The sequence below is a fragment of a genome, unplaced genomic scaffold, assembly GCF_019419815.1.
Source record: "Pyrus x bretschneideri cultivar Hongxiangsu unplaced genomic scaffold, Pyrus_bretschneideri_v1 Contig30, whole genome shotgun sequence".
NCBI lineage: Eukaryota > Viridiplantae > Streptophyta > Magnoliopsida > Rosales > Rosaceae > Pyrus > Pyrus x bretschneideri.
Window position 1 is genome coordinate 2648433 of NW_025999613.1, and position 25527 is coordinate 2673959.

The 25527-nt window shown below is 39.5% G+C and overlaps 1 pseudogene; it reads left to right on the plus strand.

Moving 5' to 3' along the window:
• The window catches only part of LOC103964562, a 37375-nt pseudogene extending 15816 nt beyond the window's left edge, over positions 1-21559 (plus strand).
• Positions 21560-25527: the final 3968 nt, after the last annotated feature.

Here is a 25527-nt window from a genome sequence, read left to right on the forward strand (position 1 = left end):
ATAATTTAGATAAATATTAAAACGAACGCTCGTGAATTTTCAATTGTGGGACGGAGAGACGCGCCTTGTTATTGTCGCTCTATCAAAAGAAACAGATGTTTGCATTTTACTGCAGCATCTATCTTTTGGGACGGTGATGTCACTTTGGTGCACATAAAATCCATGCAAAAGTGAGCTAGCTTTTTCTTCACCAGTTTTATCTTTTACCGGCCAACAGGTTTATCTTTTACCATGCATGCAAAGATGCTGATTGAGGAGGAATTTTTCAGTATGATCGGTAAACAAGATAGTACACTATATGTCATTATATAAATAGTGAGATATGTGTGTTAAAAATTTTATAACTTAAAAAGTAAAATTTCCTACTACTTATATAAAAACACGTGGTGCACCCCTCATATTCTAATCACAATGAAAATTTTCTCCTGATTGAGGTATATCTATGAGTTCAAATGTAATATTTACACCAATCAACCACTACTAATCACTCACCTATATCTGCATGATCAATCAACGCATGTTAGGCATGCATGTAAATGTATGCAAATGTTTAAGAGTAACTCTCGCCACATTTACCTTTGATAAATAAAACTAAACGAATAAAGAGGTTACTTCTTGTGTGCGTGGGTAACTAATACTAATCTATGTTCATAGTAATCAGTCACTACTTGTGTGCGTGTGTAACTGATACTAATCTATGTTCATTTTCTTACTGCTTATAGAAATTTAAACGAATTATACAAGTGATATGAGGTCGCCGGTCTAAATTAATCTTGAGTTATAGCATTTAGGACGATGTTTTAAGTCGATTATTACAGCATAGCTAAAGATCCAAGTGAATATAACAATTCAGTAAATCTCAAATTAGATCTCATTTTTCAACATATACTATCATTGTTTTGACTTTTACTGTTTTACTGTTGGCACACAGGACTGTGAGTTGCACTGGATAGCAACCAAGTTCGGGTCCATTGCAGCCCACTGCAGGAACTCGCCGAATGATAAATCAGGCTTCGCTTTCCTGAATTGCCGGTGTTTGGGTTAATATTTAACATTGAGCTTTATGACAAGAAGGTCCAAGGGTGTCATAGCAAATGGGAACTTGCCTGAAGCCCAATTGAGAGGCCTGAAGCAAAGTGAGGCTGTCTCAGTTGCAGTAGGCCATGTGCCTATGATTGAAGTGATGGGTGATAGAGAACAACTCACTACCAACCAAAAAACACTTTCTGATGTCGTAAAGAAGTAAATAAGAGATGACTCACTGCCCCTCGAAGGCCATCGACTAAGAGCAAAGCCAAGACAGTCGAGCCAAATTGCCTATACAAGGAGGAAGAGACACCAGAGGCAAGGACACTCAACCAAACAATCAAAAGACATACAAATTATGTTCTCAAGCCAGTTCATACCCAGAAAGCTGAAACTTGTCCAAGATCAGTCCTTTTAGAAATAGTTCCCTTAGGAAAAGCCATCTTTTGTCTAGTATAGAAGCTCTACTACATTCCCTTAGTGTTATAGTATCGATTCCTTCATTTAAAACCTATTTACTTTCCATCCTTCTTAGCGTACAACCCTCTGTAAACCCAAAAAGAAGTGGTTGCAACAAGTTCGACCTTGCCCGAATCTCTTTATTTGCACTTTTATGTAGTTGATCTATCGCTTAATTTACTTTCCAGCATGTATTTAAGATGTTTTCAACCATTCTCTACTTAAGAGTCTTATTTGCATTTGAATCTAGATACGTTAATGAACCTATTCTCATTAAAAACAAATTGTGATTGAGGAAGTGGTTCAAAGGGCCTTAAACTCCCTCTGTTTTGGATATACAAGATTATGAACTAAAAGTCCTTGTTTGCAAGGCAAGAAAAAGAACATAATGCAAACTTAACCCATCTGCGACAATCCTTTGATAACAAGAAGTTTAAGTAACTTGGGGCGTAAGTAATCAACTCAACTCACACCTATTCAACAATCTGTTATACTAAGATAATAGTGGCACGCTCAGATCCTCATTAGTTTTAATTGTGAGCCTCAAGGCCTACACCAAAAGCCCCACAAAGGTACCTTTCAAACTAACTATAAACTCTTCTTGCAGTACACCAAGTAGCAAGAACTCGCCCGACAACTAACAAAAGTGTCATACCTCTGGAGTTGTGCGAAGGAAATCCATGCCCGAACATAGTTTTGGCATGCCCAGTGGGACGATAATAATCTTGTATGCCAAGAAGAAGGAATGAACAAACATTCAAGTGGAAAACTGAGTACGGGCAACCCCATTGTCCAACAGAAGCAAATATGATAGACCATCCGGAAGATTTCCTTTCCCTACGAGGTCCTAGGATCCTAGAGAACCTAACTTCTTCTCAGAAGTCAAGTGGAAAAGTTACTAATAAAGATCTGCAAGCTACTATGGTACATGCAGTGTTCTAAAAATCGTCCTAGGTGCCGCCTAGGTGCTGGGCGGCGGAGCTCCGACTCGATTTAGACCAAAACGTTCAGTTAGGCAGGGAGGACTTAGGCGGCTGCCTAGGCGGGCTAGGCGACAGTCTAGGCGATCTGAATCTCACTGCAATTTTCACAACAGGTCTACAACTTCCAATCTCGTACGTAGCAGCAGAGCTCCGGTGAATTTCTGCAGCTCGTCTCTGTGAAGATGAGGGAAGAGAGAGAGAGAGAGAGAGAGAAAGAGAGAGCATCTTTGGAAAGCGGTAGTTGTCTAGTTTGTTCAACTATGGCCTCACCAATCTCTAGACGATCTGTGTCTTTGGTTGTGTTTTGAATCTTTGATCAAAAAATGTGGTCGGCCTTCCATATAAGTTTGTTGGGGTTTGCCCTATCATTTCAATCTGTGGTGGTGCATTGATGCGAAAATTACTTGACACTCAAATTAAACCCTCGTTTGACAATTGTAGTAGAATGGATAAGTGAGGGATCGTTCTAAACCGGGGATTAGGAGGGCTTGCTAAAACCTTCTAAATTGACTTAAAAACGTAAAAACAATATAAAACACTAAACTAGACTCAAAGAATGTGAAACTAAACGTTAAAACACTAAGACAAACCAAAAGAATCAAAATGCTTTAAAAACACAAACTAAATTGATTTCTAACTATATTGAACATTAAAGCAAAAGGGGGATTGAGGTTTGACGAAAATTGAAATAACGAAACAAGTTAATAACTAGACAGAATGTAATTGATGAAATAAGATGGTTGGTAAATTAGCTAGAGGTTCTTTCTCCACACATGATTTTTATGCATATGAATCAATTTCCAGTTATTCCTTCATTGAATTATGAACGACAATGCCCCAAATTAACCGTGACATCACTAGTTAACCCTCAGATTTTCCTTATATTATTGGATTGGATGGCATCATTCGACAACCCAAAATATTCTCAAAAGTTCCCTACATGTCATCATAATAGAGATACAATCGAAGATCATTAAGAATAATGAAAACCATAAGCATTGACAAAGCATTTGCAACTATGACATCATGTTACTCATGCTAAGAATTAAACTTAACGCGATCGTGACAAGCGACCTTCACTACTTTCAAGTATAAGTTAGTAACGATTATGTGAAACCTTCTTAAACTTTAGCCACATATTCATGCATGCTAATTAAGTGTCGACCCTCAATCAACAAACACAAATAAGTTAATCATCAAATAGTTAAGCCAATTGCATTCACGAATCAAGAGTTCATAACCGGAATTCATCAATTCATATTACATAAATAATCATGGTATTGAAATCACCCCTAGCCAAAAAGGGTTTAGTTCCTCATAACTTTGAAATCAAAGAAACACCTAAACATTCCAACAACTCAAACTTGAATTGTATGAACGTTTAGGCACTCTTCTCTTCCATTCCTCATATTACAAAACAAAGAGAATTGAATTTAAACATTGAAATCAAAGAAACGCGTAAACATTCCAACAACTCAAACGTGAATTGTATGAACGTTTAGGCCCTCTTATCTTCCACTTTATTGTGGCACAAGGACTAAGGGATGTTGTTGGTGTGTTGAATGGATTGGGGGATTATGGAAATGGAAGAAATGGAGGAGAAATGGAAGGGAAATGGAGAGAAACTCACGGCTAGGGAGAAGATGGAAGTGTTTGTGGTGTGTTGTGTATGAAATGAGATGATTTGTGAATGAATGAATGCAAGGGTATTTATAGGAGGAGTGGAGATGTATATGGCTATTTGTTTAAGGTGTTTGTGGCTGCAATGATGAAGAATTGCATGTGGAAATAAAAGGGAAAATGTGGTGAAATGATGAAGTAGGAAGGTGGAAATGCATGTGAGATGTTGGAAAGGAAATGGGAATATGAGTAGGCCATGGCATGGGAGTTGTTTTGTTGGTGTAAATGTGCCATGGTTGCAATGATGAAGAATAAAGGGTGCATGTGGGGTGGAATTGAATGAATGCAAAGTGAATGAATAATGAAATGAGTTAAAGAGGGAGAATGTGGTGAAATGATGAAGTAGGAAGGTGGAAATGCATGTGACTTGTTTGTGGAATAAAGAATGAATGGTGGAATGATGAAGAGTTGCATAAAGAATGCATGTAGGGTTAGCTAGGTTGGCTTTGTTTGGGTGCATGTGTGTTAATGGTGGTTTTGCATGTGAATTGATGGATTGTTTTTGATGGAATGGATGGTTCTTTGCATGGCTTTTGAAGTGATTGTGGGCTTTGGAATTGGAAGGAAATGCATGGCCTTGGGGTTGGTTTAAGAGAGAATGGGCTAGGCCATTTGTTTTATGTCCAAAATGAATACAAGACCTTCAAATTCGTCCAACACTTTGGCTCCAATCATATGCTATCCATTCCAAGCCCAATTTTGCTCCGAAATGCTCCAAAATGCATCTTTTTGCTTCCTTAGCCATATGAACCTAAAAACACACGAAAATGGCTTAAACTACTAAAACAACTATGAATTAACAACATAGATGCACGAAAACAAGCTAAGTAAGTCGCCTAAATATGCTCCTATCATGCATGTTGGTTTTGAGATCCAATTTTGAGGTTCTAAAATGGTGAAAAGAAGAAGAAGAAGAAACGAATAGGAATAGGTTATACAAATGACATTTCACTTTCCCCACAAAAGACTTGATCTTTGATGAGAGAGAGAAAGAGTGTGTTAGATCTCTATTTGGAGAAAAGGCAAAGTGATGTTATAATAATAAATATACAGAATTAGAGATGTAGGTTGTCTAAAAGGGAAGGAAAGGTACAAGCTCAACTAGCTTCAAGCTGTCTATCACATTAAAAGTGAGAGACTTTGGCCCCAAACAGTGAAATTATGCAAAAAGCTGGTGATGGCTGGGGTTCACCTCGAGTGATGTGAAATAGGTGAGGTGAAGGGCTATTGTTTGAAGGGTCAGGTTTCAATTATGAAAACCCACTATGTGGGTTTTTTATATTTTAAAAAGTTTGAGATCCAGCCACTATGCGGGCATTTTATATTTTTAAAAGTTTGAGATATAGTATATATGTAAAGGTTATATAAATTATGAATTATATATTTTGTTTTTTTTTCCTCGGCAAACATATTATATATGTACATAAAACATTCGCATATGTATGTTCTTCTATAAGAAATAACATATTATTCAATAATTATTTACATTTGATATAGTAAATTTAATTAATTCATATAATATATAAGAAATTTACCTAAACCCGCCTAGGCGCCCGCCTAGACCCGGCCTAGCTGCCAAGGTCCTAGGCGCCAGCCTGCCTTATAACTAGCACCTATCATTTTTTAGAACCTTGGATACAAGTGTTGAGAAGTATGGATGTCACATCCTGGCCCGGGGAGGACCACTTCTCGGGCCCGCTCTACCACCGTAGCACGATATTGTCCACTTTGGGCCCCGACCACGCCCTCACGGTTTTGTTTCTGGGAACTCACACGAGAACTTCCTGATGGGTCACCCATCTTGGCAATGCTCTCGCGCGCCACTCGCTTAACTTCGGAGTTCCCATGGAACTTGAAGCCAGTGAGCTTCTAAAAGGCATCATGCTAGGGAGGGATGGGAATATACATTTAAGGATCACTCCCCTGGGCGATGTGGGATGTTACAATCCACCCCCCTTAGGGGCCCGACGTCCTCGTCGGCACACCATGGCCAGGGTTAGGCTCTGATACCAAATTGTCACATCCCGGCTCGAGGGGGACCACTTCCCGGGGTCGCTCTACCACCGTAGCACGATATTGTCCGCTTTGGGCCTCGACCACGCCAATATTGTAAACTCCCGGCCCGAGGCGGATCACTTCCCTGGCCCGCTCCACCACCTTAGCACGATATTGTCCGCTTTGGGCTTACCATTCCCTTACGGTTTTATTTTTGGGAACTCACGAGCAACTTCCCAGTGGATCACCTATCATTGGATTGCTCTAGCCCCCTTCTCGCTTAACTTCAGAGTTCCTACGGAACCCGAAGCCAGTGAGCTCCCAAAAGGCCTCGTGCTAGGTAGGGATGGGAATATACATTTAAGGATCACTCCCCTGGGCGATGTGGGATGTCACAATGGAGAAGATCACTTTAGAGACCAAAGGAAAGGTTAGCAGACTCTGTTCCTTAATAGGAACTCTGTAGAGAAAGCTAGAGTTGGAGTACTACTACACACTAAGAGATAGTTATGCCAGGGAAGTGATTAGGGAAACAACCCTTGAGAAGGGACCAGTGATTCCTCTGTTTTCGCTACTCTAAGAGAAGAAGGATAAGGGGAAAAAGAAGGAAGAGGCTGAAACCAGTTGGCCAGAGGACAGAGAGATCTAGAAGACAGGTTTGCTCGACCCTCTATTATTCCCATTAGAGGGTAGGGGGCAAATTGGGCTAGAGGAAAGGAAGTTTGGGATGACTCAGCAAGTAAAAGAAATGAGCATGAAAGGTTCACCTATAGCAGCGGACAAGCCTCACCCTTATAGGTTACCACCTTTGGCTAATAAGGGAGGAGAAGCCAGGTGGAGGCAACTAGAGCCATAAAAAAAAGCTTTCTCAGGCAATGAGCGTAGCCGAAAGTGGGGACCTTCTTATACCCCGCACAACAATACAGCTAACCAACAACTTAGAAATAAGTTAGCATGACTGAGAAGAATGGTGATCCAGAATGCTCAACCACAGGCTTTCCCATTTTTCAAGATAACCTATCAAAAGTCCTACCCATAATACATTGATAAGCAAAACCCTTTCCCCTTCAACTTCAAGATGCCCTCATTCCTAACCTTCAGTAGGGAAGACTACAAGGTGTCTTCTAAAGACAACATCTTCAAGTATTCCAATTACTGTGTGGCGTTTGAAGACAATCCTAACTATAAATTAAGGTTGTTTGGGAATTCGTTGGTTGGCTTAGCATCTCAGTGGCACTCTCTGTTACCCCCTAATTCCATTACTAAGTGATGGCAAATAGAAATGGCTTTCCATGAGCAGTTCTATAGGGTGGTGCCCGAGATGACCATCAATGATCTAGTGGAAGTGAAACAATATGAACATGAGTCTACAAAGACTTCATGATGAGGTTTAGAAGGATAAGGATGAGATGCTAGTTCTCTATCAATCATGCTCAGCTTATATCCATTGCTCAAAAACCTCTAAGGCTACCTTTAAGAAAGCGGTTTAATGAATTTCAAGAATTAGTAATTGCAGCTACTAAGTATGAGAAGTTGTTGATTGAGGAATAGCAAGTGAAGCACACGTCCAAGATACCCTCTTTCTACAAGAACAAAGCCCCAGTACACCGGTTGGAGTTCGAATGCTCAAAGTCGAAAGAGAATGACAGTAATATAGGAGAATGAATTGAGTTGTGTGCAGCAAAGATGACCACTCCTTTCAAACCTTTGAGAGTGAAGGGATTGGTTTAGTCTGTCAAAGAACAGAAGATTGTTATGAATGATAGAGGGCTTAACCAGGGCAGCTGACATCTATGAAAAGTTAGTGAGGGCCAGAGTTATCTTGCCCGACAACACCAAAAAGATTCCCAAACCAGAAGAGCTAAGAGGAAAAAAGTATTGCAAACTTCATTACACCTTCAATCATTCTATAGCTAACTGTGTGCAGTTTAGAAACTAGATCCAGGATCTCATAGTTAAAGGAAAGTTATAGCTAGAAAAACTCCAGCCTAATATGATGATTATCACAAATCTATTCCCAAATGGCCTAATCAACATGATCAACCTTAACTGGGTTGAAAAAGGAAAAACAAAGGTTACCTAAGAAGTGAGCAAAGAGAGAATGCAAGCTGTTAGGCCCATGGAAAGTGTTAGAAGGTTGCCCGACAGACCCTAAACAGCTGTCGTTAATGGAATAATGTTGTGCAGCAAATGCCACTGTGAATGTGAGCTCGAGGTGCCAGCATCAGGTGCCATTATTAATCGAGAACTAGCAAGAAGAAGAGAGACAAAAGAACAGGATGTCCACAAGAATATCATTCGGGTAGCTGAGAAAGAGACATCTAAAAATGTATTCCAGAGGTTAATGGGACATTCAGAGCCCAAGGGTTTATCTGAAGTATTCAGAAATCATGAAGCCTCTGAGGAAGTGGAGGATAAAAAAGCAAAGTTGCCAAGATGGGTAGATGTGAAACCTTCCCCGGCCAAGTTACCATGGCAGTGTAAAACAAGGATGGAAGGAGAGGACAATGAACCCAGTTTCCCCCAGTTACTAAGAAAGATTCAGCCTGACTCAACCCAAAATGGTATATAGTTAGTAAGGATGGGAGACCTATTAGTGAGACTTGCCCAAACCTGCAAGAAAGAAGCCCAATAGGGTATATTCTGACCAAATAGTGTTCAGTAGGCCAAGCCTGGCCCTGGCAAACCACCTAAAGCCCATATATGTAACTGCTCATCTGGAGCAAGTACCCTTCAATAGGGTATTGATAGATGGTGGAGCGGCAATCAATGTGCTCACACTCAAGCAAATGAAGAGGCTGTGTAGAAGTAAAGAAGATCTCACTCCCACTGATCTTACAGTTTCTAGCTTCTCTAGGGCCATATCCAGAACACATAGGATATTGCCTTTGGAAATAGACTTGGGGTCCAAGAAAATCATGCCAGCTTTTTTTGTGGTAGATAACAGCTCTACTTATGGAGCATTACTTGGGAGAGATTGGATTCACCAAAGTCCGTATATGCCATCCGCTTTACATCAACAAGTTGCTGTCTACCATAAGGCTAAGGTTGAGAAGTCAGGATTCTGGGAGATTATGGAGGCCGAGTCACAGCCATTTCTCCCCATAGCCAATATTGCTGAAACAAGTTTTTACAATCCTAATATTGAGATCCTGCAGTGTTTAAGAGCTGATGAGTACGGTCGCCCTACTAAGGTGACGGCCTTAAAACTCATAAAATAAGGATTGTCTCTCACCAAGGAAGAATGGGACATGCCCCACATTGTCTCAGCCCACCAACATCAATGATGTCTAAACAGAAGATGAATGACTAAATGGTTGCAGTCAAGTCTTTAATCAAGAGATTGCTAGCATATGGGAAATAGTAAAAAAAAGGTTAGAGAAAGCTCAGCCAATGAGAAGGCATAATGGGAAAAAGAAGCTTCAACTACCAAGGACAGAGAAAAAGAAGAGTTTTTAGGAGATGAAGTAGAAGCAGCCATTCACATGGCTAAGTGTATATATGACTTGGACTGGCAAGATGATGTACCCAAGGGTCCAAAGTCAGTTGAATTTTTGTGTACAGAGCCTGATAAGCCAGCATCAGAGTTATAAAACCCCTTGGAAACCATTAATTTAGGGACTAAAGATGATCCAAGGCCAATACAACTTAGAGGTTTGTTGAAGACTGGAGATCGGGCAAGGATCGTAGACCTTCTGCATGAATTCAAAGATTGTTTTGCATGCATGACATAGAGATGCTTGGATTGGACCCCAGTTTAGTGGAGCACCAAATTCTTATCAAGGAAGGGCACAAACTTGTGAAGCAAGCTCCAATGAGAATGTCAAAAGAGATAGAGGAAAAGGTCAAAGAAGAGATCGAAAGGCTGGTGAAGGCAGGATTTATTAGACATGCAAAGTATGTTGAGTGGTTGGCCAACATTGTACCTGTAATAAAAGTTATAACTAATGCCATCCGATGTTGTGTCGACTATAGAAACATTAATGAAGCCATGCCTAAGGATGAATACCTCATGTATATGGTTGACCTATCCGTAGATGCAGTTGCAAAACACAAAGTTCTATCTTTTATGGATGGGAATGTTGATTATAATCAAATAAAAATGGCTAAAGAAGATATACATAAGATATCTTTTAGGTGCCCAGGACATAGGAGCATATGAATATGTAGTTATACCATTTGGGCTAAAAAATGTTGGTGATACCTATCAGAGAGTAATGAATGCCATTTTTCATGATTTAATCAGGCATAGTATGGAGGTATACATTGATGACATTGTGGTGAAGTCTAAAACTAAAGAGTAACATATAGAAGACCTCAGACAAGCCTTAGTAAGAATGAGGACCCATAAGTTGAAAATGAATCCTAAGAACTATGCTTTTGAAGCCAGATCAGGCAACTTTTTGGGATTCTTTGTTCAACAGAGAGGTGTGGAGATAGACAAGAACAAGGCTTAAGCTATAATAAAGTCCCCTTCCCCCACCAACAAAGTGCAACTGCAAAGGCTACTAGGGAAGATCAACTTCGTGAGAAAATTTATTGCTAACTTGGCGGGCAAGATTCAGCCGTTGACTCTTTTATTAAGATTGAAGAATCAGAAAGAATTTGAGTAGGGCCCACAACACCAAATGGCTTTTGACAAAGTAAAAGCTTGTCTAGCGTCTCCACCAGTGTTCATGCCCACTCAGAAGGGAAAACCTTTGAAGCTCTATATTTTTGCCTCTGAAAAGTCAATAGAAAGCTTGCTGGCTCAAAATAATAAAGGGAGGATGGAGCAAGCAATATACTACCTCAGTAGGATCCTTACTGAGGTAGAAACAAGATATACCTCAATTGAGAAGCTATGTTTGGCCTTGTACTTCACTACCTGCAAGTTAAGGGATTACATGTTACCTTGCCATATCCATATCATTGCCAATACCGATGTGATCAAGTACATGCTGTCTAAACCAATGCTTGCTAGAAGAATTGGGAAATGGATTCTAGCACCTTCAGAGTTCAGTTTTCAATATGTGCCTCAAAGAGCAATAAAGGGGCAAGCAATTGCAGACTTCTTGTTCGAGCATCAAGAATCCTAGAAAGAACTTGTCAACATCCCAGGAACCTTAGAAGTGGCCAATCTTTGGATTTTACCCAGTAAAGATCACTCGGGCAAGGAAGAATGGATTCAGCAAGAAGTAAGGAGAATAATGATGCGAGAATTACTTGACACTCAAATTAAACCCTCGTTTGACAATTGTAGTAGAATGGATAAGTGAGGGATCGTTCTAGACCGGGGATTATGAGGGCTTGCTAAAACCTTCTAAATTGACTTAAAAACATAAAAACAATATAAAACACTAAACTAGACTCAAAGAATGTGAAACTAAACGTTAAAACACTAAGACAAACCAAAAGAATCAAAATGCTTTAAAAACACAAACTAAATTGATTTCTAACTATATTGAACATTAAAGCAAAAGGGGGATTGAGGTTTGACGAAAATTGAAATAACGAAACAAGTTAATAACTAGACAAAATGTAATTGATGAAATAAGATGGTTGGTGAATTAGCTAGAGGTTCTTTCTCCACACATGATATTTATGCATATGAATCAATTTCCAGTTATTCCTTCATTGAATTATGAACGACAATGCCCCAAATTAACCGTGACATCACTAGTTAACCCTCAGATTTTCCTTATATTATTGGATTGGATGGCATCATTCGACAACCCAAAATATTCTCAAAAGTTCCCTACATGTCATCATAATAGAGATACAATCGAAGATCATTAAGAATAATGAAAACCATAAGCATTGACAAAGCATTTGCAACTATGACATCATGTTACTCATGCTAAGAATTAAACTTAATGCGATCGTGACAAGCGACCTTCACTACTTTCAAGTATAAGTTAGTAACGATTATGTGAAACCTTCTTAAACTTTAGCCACATATTCATGCATGCTAATTAAGTGTCGACCCTCAATCAACAAACACAAATAAGTTAATCATCAAATAGTTAAGCCAATTGCATTCACGAATCAAGAGTTCATAACCGGAATTCATCAATTCATATTACATAAATAATCATGGTATTGAAATCACCCCTAGCCAAAAAGGGTTTAGTTCCTCATAACTTTGAAATCAAAGAAACACCTAAACATTCCAACAACTCAAACTTGAATTGTATGAACGTTTAGGCACTCTTCTCTTCCATTCCTCATATTACAAAACAAAGAGAATTGAATTTAAACATTGAAATCAAAGAAACGCGTAAACATTCCAACAACTCAAACGTGAATTGTATGAACGTTTAGGCCCTCTTATCTTCCTCTTTATTGTAGGACAAGGACTAAGGGATGTTGTTGGTGTGTTGAATGGATTGGGGGATTATGGAAATGGAAGAAATGGAGGAGAAATGGAAGGGAAATGGAGAGAAACTCACGGCTAGGGAGAAGATGGAAGTGTTTGTGGTGTGTTGTGTATGAAATGAGATGATCCTTGAATGAATGAATGCAAGGGTATTTATAGGAGGAGTGGAGGTGTAAATGGCTGTTTGTTTAAGGCGTTTGTGTGGAGGAAATGATGGAAAAGCATGGTGGAAAGCTGGAATATGGAATGATGCCCACGGCAAAGTGTTTTGGGGATGGTTCTTTGTGTTTGTGATGCATGTGATTGCATGTGTTGATTGCTAAGGTGTGTGATGATGAGTGTAAGTGGAATAAAGAATGAATGAAGGCATGTGAATTAGGTGGAATGCTGGAATGATGAAGGGGATACACGGCAAGGGTGAATGGTGCTGTTTTGTGTGTCAAATGATTGTTGTTTTGCATGTGACATTGTTTGTGGAATGTAGGATGGATAGGGTGAATGATTATGTGTGAATGCATGTGACTTGTGGCTGCAAAGAGAAGGAGAATGTGGTGAAATGATGAAGTAGGAAGGTGGAAATGCATGTGAGATGTTGGAAAGGAAATGGGAATATGAGTAGGCCACGGCATGGGAGTTGTTTTGTTGGTGTAAATGTGCCATGGTTGCAATGATGAAGAATAAAGGGTGCATGTGGGGTGGAATTGAATGAATGCAAAGTGAATGAATAATGAAATGAGTTAAAGAGGGAGAATGTGGTGAAATGATGAAGTAGGAAGGTGGAAATGCATGTGAGATGAAATGCATAGTTTAAATGGTTGAAATGTGTAGATGATTATGAGTATGATAAGTGATAAATGAATGATATGTGGTGAGTGATAAGTGAATGGAAGTGATAAGTGATAAGTGAATGGAAGTGATAAGTGAAAGGTTTGATAAGTGATAAATGAATGATATGTGGTGATAAATGAATGATATGTGGTGAGTGATAAGTGAATGGAAGTGATAAGTGATAAATGGACTAGTTTAAAGGGCTAGGGTTTAAGTACATAGAATGGGCCTAAAATAGGTTGGTTTGCATGGCATAATATGTTTGATTGGGCTAGAGGTTTTCCATGGCTCAAAGGATTTGTTTGATTGGGCTAGGCCCTTTGTTTGATGTCCCCAAAGAGCATACAAGGCTTCAATTTCGTCCATCCTCTTTGCTCCATGATTAAGCTATCCAATCCATGCCCAAAAGTGCCCCAAATAGCCTCAAAATGCACTTTCTTGCTCCCTAAGCCCTTAGAACCTGAAAACACACAAAAGAAGCATAAAGGACTAAAATAACTATGAATTACCAACATAGATGCACGAAAACAAGCTAAGTAAGTCACCTAAATATGCTCCTATCAAATAACCAGCCTATGGATCACTCTTTGGAGGTTGTATTTTGATGGATCATATACTCAACATGCTGCTGGAGCTAGGATTGTCATCATTGATACCAAGGAAGTCAACATTGTTATTCATTCCTTCTAGATTATCAAGATACTACCAACAATCAGGCAAAGTATGAGGCATTAATAATTAGCTTAGAAATCCTGATGGAGTTGGGGGCAACTGAGGTTGAGATTTATGGTGACTCTAAGTTAGTAATCAGTTAGTTGAATAGAGACTACAAGTGTAGACACATCACAATGACAGGTTATTATTTGGCAGCTATTCAATTGTTGAGTTATTAAAGTACTATAGTGTCAATCAATCATGTTCCCAGAAAAGCAAATTTGATTGCCAATGAAATAGCACAATTGGTTTCTGGAGCACAAGTTCAATAAAGAAGATTTGAAATGAATGTAGAAATACAAAGAAGAAATATCCCTTCTATCTTTGAAAGAGGCTTCAGCCTAGATATAATGGCTAAGGAACCTAAGATAAAAGACTAGAGGACACCAATCATTTAGTATTTAAAAGACCATTATTCTCCCACAAGTAAAAAGATTAGGTAGTAAGCAACTAAGTTTGTAATGTGGGATAGGACCTTGCTGAGAAAGACTCCAAATGGACTCTTGTTGAAATGCTTAGGCCTGGAAGAGTCAATGAGGGTAATAGCTGAAGTGCATGAAGGCATTTGTGGACCACATCAGGCTTGAACTAAGATGAGGTGGTTGCTGAGGAGATATGGCTACTTCTGGCCCGATATGGAAAAAGATTGTAAAGCCTATGCTAGAGGATGTGAAGATTGTTCAAGATATAGCCCTCTACAGCACATACCCTCAATACCATTGAACTCAGTAGTGAAGCCTTAGCCTTTCAGAGGGTGGGCAATGGACTTCATCGGGAAAATTTACCCAGCTTCTAGTAAAGGGCACACTTTCATAATTGTGGCAATTGACTACTTTACTAAATGGGTGGAGGCTTCAGCTATAAAGACTATCACTTCAGCAACTATGAAGAAATTCATTGAAACCAAGATCCTACATAGATATAGGGTGCCCAAGACGATTGTCACAAACAGAAGGCCATCTTTTATCTTGAAAAAAGTGAAGGAATTTGCAAGTGGGTTCAAGATAAAGATGATCCAGTCTAGCCCTTACTATTCCCAATCAAATGATTAAGCAGAAGCTAGCAATAAGATCTTGATGAATATTATTAAGAAAATGGTAGCAGATAGTCAGGAGAAATGACATGATAAGTTGGGAGATACTTTTTGGGCTTATAGAACATCAAAGAGAGTTGGAACTGGTACTACCCCTTATGCCTTAACCTTCTGGCAAGATGATGTACTCCCTATGGAAATCAATGTAAGTTCTACAAGGCTTCAAAACCAATTTGGTTTACATAGTGAGGAATACATTCAGGCCATGTGTCAAGGGATTAAAGATTTGGATTTAGCCCAAATTGAAGGCGTGAACAAAATCCAAGAAGGAAAGATGGTTGTTGCCCAAACATACAATAAGAAAGTGAAGTTAAAAACCTTCAAGGAGGGAGAATTAATATGGAAAACAGTTTTACCCTTCGAAGCTCAAGTTGAAGGTTTTGGGAAGTGAAGTCCCACTTGGGAAGGTCCTTTCATTATTAAATAAGTGTTAGACAGAGGAGGATATTACTTGGTAGATTTGGAAGGGAACTTGCAAAGACATCCAGTCAATGCTAAGTTTTTTAAGAAGTATCACCCAACTTTGTGGAAGGGAGCATCACTCCAACACCCCCGGAGGCAGCAGTGGCGGATGCCATTTCAGTTGAAATGGAGGGGAGACGTCCAGAGGTGAAGATGGCAGCAACAGCTTTCTTGGGCCTAAGGAAGGGGATCCCTATAACTCTAGAGGCCTTAGGAGGCCTAGGGAAGACTACTTTGTGCATAAATGGCTGGAGAGACTTGCCTAAGGGTCCAAAAGCTTGTTTGAAATAAAGAAAAAAGTGAGTTTAAGAAACAATTTACACTTAAAACTGAAGAAAGGACAAAAATGAAAATGATTGTATACCTGAGCTGGCCCTTGAGCATTAGAGGAAGGCACATCTGTGGTTGCTGTTGCCTTAGGAGAAGCAGGCGGACTAGCTTGAGATAGAGCTTGAGGAGTCTTCAGGGTAACCACTTCTGAGACCACAAGGATCTTAAGGATGATAGGTTCCTCAAAAGTTGGTTTTAGCTGGTTAGTGGCCTCATGCACTGGAGAAGACTGGCAAGATCCATGCAAAAGTTAAAGTTTAGAGTTTATTGAAGAACTTGAAATGAAGTTTAAAAAAGGCTTAGGGAAAAAGTAACTTACTGAAGTACTGTCACCCTTCACAAAATGTAGTAACTCCCCAATTGATGGATTGATTTGGGAAGTGGGAGTCACCACCATGGCAAATGAAGGAGCAGAGGAAGTAAAGGCTAAGGTTTGCCCGACTTATGGTGCAGAGGCTCTAACCTTTGCTTCGAAAATAATATAAGTGATGGTTAGTTTTGAACTTGGAAAATCATAAACTTGATTAGGATTAAGGAAGAAGTATACCTTTGAGGGTTTGGCCCTTAAAGGGGAAGGCTGCACTGCTCGGGTTGAAAGAGATAAAGGCTTAGGCTGGGAGGTCATCTTTGCTCTAGTATCCTATTTACATATCAACAAAGAATTAGTTAAAGGGTTGAGGGAAAAGAATTTCAAAATTAACTTGGTACTCCAAGATTGAAAGTTATACCTTCAACTCCTTGACGATTTTGGCAAGGACTGCCTTATCCTCTGGTTGGACTTCTGTGTCGGACTACCCGTCTTTAGAAGTAGGACCAGGTTTCTTGGTTATGGGAGGCCCTGATTTCAAGAAAGAAAAGGGTGCTAGTTCAAACTTCAAGAAAATCAAAACTAAGGTTAAGTCACTTATTGGTAGCTTTTTGCTTCTTTCTGCCTGTTTCAGCTGGATGAGCAAAGATAGGTTTGGAGGCCTGAAAAGTTTGAGCTCTAGTCCTTTTTTTTTGTAGGAGTACCCCTCAGGCCATGAATAACAAGTGGAGCCTGAGGCATCTCCTTGGGCTCAAACTCTAAGGATTTCACAATTGTTGTTCTTGCTTGGCAAAGTGCCCCTATCTCCACTTCAGGTCCAGCCCAAGCCTCTGAGTCACCAAAGAGTTTAGAAATTTCTCCAGCATCACCAACAGCTTGGCTGGATGCTGCCCCTTGCTTTGCTACCTTATCAGCGGCTTCTTGGAAGATCAAAGCATCTACAACTTCTTTTTCTGGCTCGACATCCACTTTCTCAGTGTTGCCTTAGGCTGCAAAACCAAAGTGAAAGTTAGTCAACTACAGATTGCAAACCATCATAAAAAAAGAAAGAATAAAGGCCACAAGTTATACCTATAAGAAAGAAACATGGTTCTTCTGGTTGATTGCCTCATTCCAGCTTTCAAACTTTTCTTTCTTAGGAGAGAGAGTTAAAGAAAACATGCCCGAAGAAACGATCGTGGGTCTCCATGATGTCCCCGCCATACTTCTTCGACCACTTGGCCTCTCACCAAGTGGCAAAGTAAGGAGTGCATTCAAAATTAGGAGCCACGGACTTGTGGGCAATTCTGATCATCACCTCCAAGCTACACTGAACTGCTCGAAAAGTCACATCAGAGGGAGAGCGAAGGCGGAAGAAGGTTCCATAGTGTATGGAGGCAAAGTAAGGCACTAGGATCATCTGCCTAAAGCCTAGTTGTCTACCATAGAAATTGGGTGGTAAACTTCTAGCTTGTGCTTATAATTGGTTCAGTCACTGCACACTCATTAAGCTAGGTCATGTTGTTGGATGCAGCTTATGAATTTCTCTTTGCAAATACCACTGGCATCATCTCCAAAAGCATCTTGGAAGATCTGGTCCGAGAACCATGGGTACCTCCTGAGCAAAAAGGCATCTCATTCCAAGTCTGCCCAAGTTCGATAAACTCTGAAGAAATAAAGGCAGGCAAGGCTCACATGGTTCATAAAAGAAGCCTCTGCCAAGATGCGAGCTAAAGCTACTCCCTTGGGGAACTCAAAGTTCGGGGCTCGGAACTCGAGGAAATATCATTGGAGCCAAAAATGGATTATCCAAGTTGGCCCGTTGAGGATGGTTTCGAAGGGCTCGCCTTCAGTCAACTCAAAGACGAGATGGTATGTCATCAAAGGAGTGGAGTGCCTCCACCAAGGGAATCTATTCCAATTTTACTCATTTGGACTTGTTTAGGAACACATGTTTGTTTAACCAGTATAGAAGGAAGTACATATGTTCTTAAGCCCTATCTGCAGTGGAGGAGGGTGGGCTGAAAGTCTTCTTTGAAAATGGGATATAGCCCTCGAAGGACATCCCTAGCACTTGAAAGTCGAGGAGTTATATACTCTAGACGAGTGATGGATTCAGATGCGCCTAACCTTGCAGCAGTCGGGTAAAAGGGTGAAGACCAATTGTGGGTGATGTCCACGCACCTGCCTGAAGGCCTCAACCCAAAGACTTGAGCCATGTCTAGGACTGTAGGAGACATAGAACCCATTACGACCAAGCTTCAACCCAAAATCGAATGTATTGGTCTTATTGTTCCAAAAGATAAGAGTTGTGGTTAGAAGCTCGGGCTTGGCAATAATAGTGACCTTGGAGAGCATGATGAGCTCGTAGATCCCATTAGCCATCCACTTCTGCTTCCAGATAGGCTTGAGCTTGTCTACTCGTTGTGACCAAGCTTCATCCCTCATCAGTGGGAAGCCCTTTCGGAAATTGGACCATTTGGAGGCCAAGATGACAACCTCGACGGATTGAGGGTTGTGAGTGAACCAATTAGCATCAGGCATGTTGTTCTCCACTGTGATAGGGACATGAACAGGCTAGCCCGAGGACGATGAAAGTCGTTGAGCCAACAGCGCAGGTTAACGATTCCCTCACCAGACTCACATGCAGGGTGAAGTTTAGGTGCCATGGTTAATTTTGAAAGGAAATAAGGAAGATTGAAGGCAAAAAGCTAGAAAGAACTGCAAAGACAAGAGAATTCTGGAAATTCTGGGAATTCTAGAAACTTAGATAATAATGATTGTTATAAGCATTATTCGAGAAATTTAAATGGAGGTTATATAATGGGCGGTTAGTTGACATTGGAGATCATGGGTAAGTACAAAGGTTATTCAAAAACGGTTGTTTAAATGGTGCAAGTCCCGAGTTAAAGCATGCGGCTAATGTTTAATCATTATTAATGTCTCAAATAGCAAACTTAACAATGATTAAAGGGGTACTGTTTGGGTTAATATTTAACATTGGGCTTTATGATAAGAAAGCCCATGGGTGCCACAGCAAATGGGGACTTGCCCGAAGCCCAGTAGAGGCCTAAAGCAAAGTGAGGTTGTCTCAATTGCAGTATAGGCCATGTGCCTATGATTGAAGTGATGGGTGATAGAGAATAGCTCACTACCAGCCAAAAATCACTTTCTGATGGCGTAAAGAAGTAAATAAGAGACTCACTACCCCCCGAAAGCCATCGGCCAATAGCAAAGCCAAGACAGTCGGGCCAAACTGCCTATAAAATGAGGAAGAGACACCAGAGACAAAGACACTCAACCAACCAATCAAAAGACATACAAACTCTACTCTCAAGCCAGTTTATACCCAGAAAACTAAAACTTGTCTAGGATCAGTCCTTTTAACAATAGTTCCTTTAGGAAAAGCCACATTTTGTCTAGTATAGAAGCTCTGCTATGTTCCCTTAGTGTTGTAGTATCAATTCTCTCATGTAAAACCTATTTACTTTCCATCCCTCTTAACATACAACCTTCTGTAAACCCAAATAGAAATGGTTGCAACAAAGTTTGACCATGCCCTACAAGGTTAAATGTTGCTCGAATCACTTTATTTGCACTTTTATTTAGTAGATCTGTCGCTTAATTTACTTTCCAGCATGTATTTAAGATGTTTTCAACCGTTCTCTAGTTAAGAGCCTTATTTGCATTTGAATCTAGTTATGTAATGAACGTGTTCTCGTTAAAAACAAAATGTGATCAAGGAAGTGGTTGAAATGGCCTTGAACTCCCTTTGTTTTGGACATACAAGATTATGAACTAAAAGTCCTTGTTTACAAGGCAAGAAAAAGAACTTAATGTAGACTTAACCCATCTGCAACAATCCTTTGATAAAAAGAAGTTTAAGAAACTTGGGGCGCAAGTAATCAGCTTAAATCACACCTATTCAACAATCTGTTATACTAAGATAACAGTGGCACGCTCAAATCCTTGTTAGTTTTGATTGTGAGCCTCAAGGCCTACACCAAAGGCCCCACAAAAGCACCTTTCAAACTAATTACAAACTTTTTTTGCCGCACACCAAGTAGCAAGAACTCGCTCGACAACCAACAAAAGTGCCATACCCCTGGGGAGCTATACGAGGGAAATCCTTGCCCGAACAGCCGGGTTATAGGTACGGGTCCGTTGTAAGTTGGTCAGGCCATGGGGAAGTACTCCCTAATCTTATACTCCTACACCTATTTCGATGATATGGTTGCACATGGTGCCTGGGCTGACTGGAACAACACAAGTATTGCTACAAAGCAATTAACTACACATTCCCTTTTATTTTATATTCAACTACCATAATTTCTTGCATATGCAGATTAGATTAAAAAAGAAGAATGCATGAATATTTACCTGAGTGTGTAACTATGTGTGAGTGGCTAACAACTGTTATGAGACGTGTAGTCAAAGTCAATTACGTATACGTCCACCATCCATGATTTTGGTCCTTCCGTTAAAAATGATTTTGGGCAATTTTCAAAGCTTTGTAACTCAATTGTTTCTTAACCAAAATCGTTTGGTTAAGAAACGATTGAGTTGCAAAGCTTTGAAAATTGCCCAAAATCGTTTTTAATAGAATGACCAAAATCATGGATGGTGGACAATCTCAAGGACCATTTCTATTGATTTTCAATCTCAGGGACCATTTTGTATAATAACCCTTCTATTTAAACTGCTCTTCTCTTCTCCCTCTATCCGATGTGGGACAAATGAAGGTTCCAACACTCCCCCGCACATGACATTAGCAACCAAGTAGGGCCTGTGGGGCCAAACGGGGACCCAAATCACGTGGCATCTTTGGTCTACATGGACATCACACGGGGCCAAAGGGGACCCACCCAATCATGTGGCAGTACGGGCCCATCTCCTGGCTCTGATACCATGTGGAATTTTTCAGGTCGACGGGTTGAAGGCCCACTCAAAAGAACACCAATATTGTCCCCATTTAACCACCTGCACAATCCTCAGGTGTGGGGCTTTATCACAAAAGGCTTCAATGTTAGTAAAAGAGGGGTATTTCTATTTAAACTGCTCTTTTCTTCTCCCTATGTCCGATGTGGCACAAATGAGGGTTCCAACAATGTCATTTCACATTATGTCTAAGTTCTCAAGTTTGAATTTCCCAGCCACCTGACCTATACTAATTGTTGGAATGCAGTGGGAGTGTGTATCTGGGAATGTACAAGTGCAGGGGGCCTGGCGCAGAAGCCCTGCGAGGGGTGTCATGTGCCCCGAAGCTTCAGTACGACTTGGCTCATCCATTCCTCGCCAAGAGCTTCGTTAATGGCAGGCACTGGATCGCACCCCATGATGCTTGAGTTTTTAGCTTCGTTTTCTATATCTTCTGCTATTCTTTAATTAATTAATTAATTTACTTATTCATTCAATTATTTTATATATATATATATATATATATATATATATTCTTTCATTCAATTCTTGTAATAATCTTTGCATTCCACGGGTTTTGTATTAAGATTTCCTTGATGTATATTCAATTCAATTGTGTATTTATTCATTTCATGTATCAAAGTACCTCAGCTCTTTCTCAGTTCGAAATACAATGCTTAATTTAGACTTATTATACACTAGTAGAAAAAATCATTTGCGTGTTAAAACTTTATGCGACCAAGAGCAATTTGTGGGGAAAAATCAGTTTGCGCAACGAACAAAGGAATCTGTCATGCACTTTCATCGTACAAAATGTAAGGGGCCAAACTCTTTGCACGATGGATGTGTTCATCGTGAAATAACTGTTTGCACGGCGAAAAACGGACTCCGTCATGCAAAGGTTCTCAAAAAAACATAAAGAAACCTATATTTTGGCGCCAAAAAACATGTATGGCATGTATGCCATTGCACGACGAATCTTCATCACGTAAACGTCAAACATTTACTAGATGGTTAGTTTGTTTAGTCAGAGTATTGAATGCCATATTTACTATAGGGTTTTGCACGATGAAACCTCAAAGAAGCCAAATTTCCTTTAAATTGACAGTTTCACCCTTCCTCTTCACAATTCAATCTGAAAACTCCTTACTTTTTATGTATTATTATTCCAATCTTTGTTTGAATTTCCGTATGCAATGGCCGACTCTGGTGCTTATTCCAATCTTTGTTTGTTGTATAAATTATTTAAATATTTAAATTGGCTATTATAAGTTTATATTTTGTTGGTAGACTAGAAAAAGAAGAGAGCTACACCACGCGTTAGAAACACTTATGATCGGAGCCCCTACTGAATCACTTATGCAGAATTAATAGGATTTGTGAAATAGTAAATGGTAAACAGATTTAGGTGCGGCGTTGGAGTATTAGTGTGTGAAAAATGCGATGTGAATTGGGAGTCTTGGAGAGACGTCCTCAAGGAGATAAAGATGGTCTTGATCGATGAGTTAGAAGTACGTGTTAATTAATTAGGTAAATAATAATTTTGTTCATATATAAAATATATTAGTGAGATTTATAATTTATTAATTTCTGCATATCAGCCTAATTGGGACAATAACAAAAGTGACGCAAATCTAATGAAGTGCATCGACAACATGTTTAAGTCTCATTTCCGGCAGTTGAAGTTTGATGTTGAACGTGAGGCAAATCTATAGCAAGTACCTAAACCACCAGTGGAGGATTAGAATAATTTTTTTTTTTTACTGTATTTATAGTTTATTAAATAATGACATTTAATTTCTATTTGGAATAATAATTGTATACGGACTGTATTTATTTTGGTTCGTGTTGAAAATAGATTTTCAAAATATTAATATTGACCGGTCGTCGAACTTTGGAGTTAACTAACTTTGATGGTTAGTTTACACCAAAATTTGATGACACTAGTATCTTGAGAAACTGTTTTTGAGATGAAATAAAATAAATATGTGCATGTTATCGTGTAGACCTTTACGCAATGACAATTTCGTCGCTCCAACATTTGTGGGATGATATATTCATCGTGCAAAAAAGACTATGAAGTGGTCAATGAGTGTTGAAGTCATTGTATTTACTGCGCATTTACCTCGTCCATTGCGTGATGAACCTGTGTCTCGCAAATTAAATTTGAAATGGTCGGTGCGTGTTGAAGTCGTTGTATTTATTGCGTATTTATTTCGTAGTTTATGCAACGAAAGTTTAGTCGCGCAACACTTCTAGTCCTTCACGCGCAACGAATCATGCGTTGCACAAAGTTCTTGTGTTCTTTATAAGCACAATTGTTTTGTAGTTTTCTTCACATTGTTTTCCTTTATAGCCCTATTCTTTCGCCAGTTTTGTTTATCCCAAAGGTTTTTGCAAGATGGCCAATAATAAGAAAGATAGGAGAGTGGCGGTTCGGGCTTAAATAGAGGAAAGCCACTGTCCCCAAATCATGTCGGATGATATGAGTCTACGGCGTACGACAAGATATGTGGAGTTTACGAATTCGGCTGCGGTAGCATTGCAGACCAACTGTTCTACTGCGGAGTGGACGTCTTGGAAATATGTTCTCGAGGGCCTAAGAAGTTTGTGATGGATGAATTATTATTCAGTGTGAATAAGAAAAAAAATTTTGTTAAATAGTTTATTATAAAGATTATATTGTAATCATTTCTTGTGTAATAGTGTAACTATAATCTTGATGCTACGAACCAAGAGTTGATGAACTTGGCCAATGAGACGTTGAAGAGGGGTTACCAACAATGGCGTTCTGAAGAGCAGCAAGATGCAGCAGTTTAGGGAAATCTTAAATGACCAGCAGAACAATAGTGTTAATTAAGAGTTGTGGACCAATTCCTATTTTTTAATTTATGCATTTGAGGATGATGTTTATAATTCCTTTTAGGGTTTTTATCACAAATGATCCTTAAGATTGACCAAACTCATCATTTTGGTCCCTCACTTTCAAAATCAATCAATGTTGTCCCTGACATCCACTACCTTACATCAATTTGGTCAATTCCGTCAACTATTCTGCTAGTTTGTATGTGGGACCCATAAATCCAATCAAATGGTGACACGTGGATTACACAAAATAAGGTTTTTTATCGCAAATGGTCCCTGACATTGATCCAACTCCTCATTTTTAGGCCCTTTAGTTTAGATCTTTGTAATGTTTTTGAGTGAATTTAGTTTGTTTCATTTAGTTATGTGTTTTACTTAGATTTGAAGAGTGAAGATGAAGAAAGGAGAAAAATGAGCACTTTTGCGATTGAAATTAGTTTGGCATGCTGGAAGCAGAAGCTGTTTATGCAGATTAGCCAACTTTACGGATTAAACTATGCTTCCTCAGAAGCAAGGTTCTAAAAGACGCTAGGTACTAGTTAGGCAGCGAGCTGGGGCCTAGCGCCTAGGCGGCTAGGCGGGGTCTAGGTGCCTAGGCGGACTAGGCGGATTTAACTAAATCCATTATATTTCATGTAAATAAGTGTATGTTTATACTTAAAATATATATAATTTCATTATAAACTACAAAATAGAATAACACATATATTATGAAGTATTGGAACATAATGAAAACATGGCGAACTAGCATATAATGTGTGCTCATTTAAGTATTTGACAAGTCTCTTACAATTTATTGAAAAAAAATAAAATGCAAAATGAAAGTTATCTATTTTCTGCCTAAATGAGTCGATGCCTAGGCAGGTTTGGGCAGGTGCCTAGGCGGTCTATGTGGGCGCCTCAGTAGCCTTATCAAGCTCCTCCAATTCAACAACTCCAATAATTATAACTCGAGATGGAGAGAACATCTGAATTTATCTTGGTGAAATTCGCAAAATAGCATGGGACCATCAAATTCAACAAAGCAATATCAGTAGCCTTATCAAGCTCCTCCAATTCAACAACAAGACCCTTTTATCAAGGATATGCTATCTCAACTCTTAAAGAAAACCGACCGTTATGAACAGGAAGTTGTATCGCTTAGGCAAAGTCATGCCTTGTTGGAAAAGGCTCAATCTAATTTTGAGATTCAGTTGAGACAAATAGCTATTACTTTGAACAAATTGGAGCGAGCATAAGGGCAATTTCCAAGCCAAACAAAAATTAATCCAAGAAATAATGAGCGTGTGATGGCCATTACAACCTTGAGAATTGGGAAGATGATTGACAACAAAGTAGAGATGCATGAGAAAGTTGAGAAGGAGAAGGAGAGAGGCACAGATATGAATGACCAACAGCAAAATCATTCGTTTACGAGTTCAAAACAACCACCATCTGAGCCAAAAAGAAAGTTATTCGATCCAACGCTTAAGGAAGTGGTGTATGATCCTCCTCTACCATTCCCTTAGTGTGCACAGAAGGGAAGAAAAGA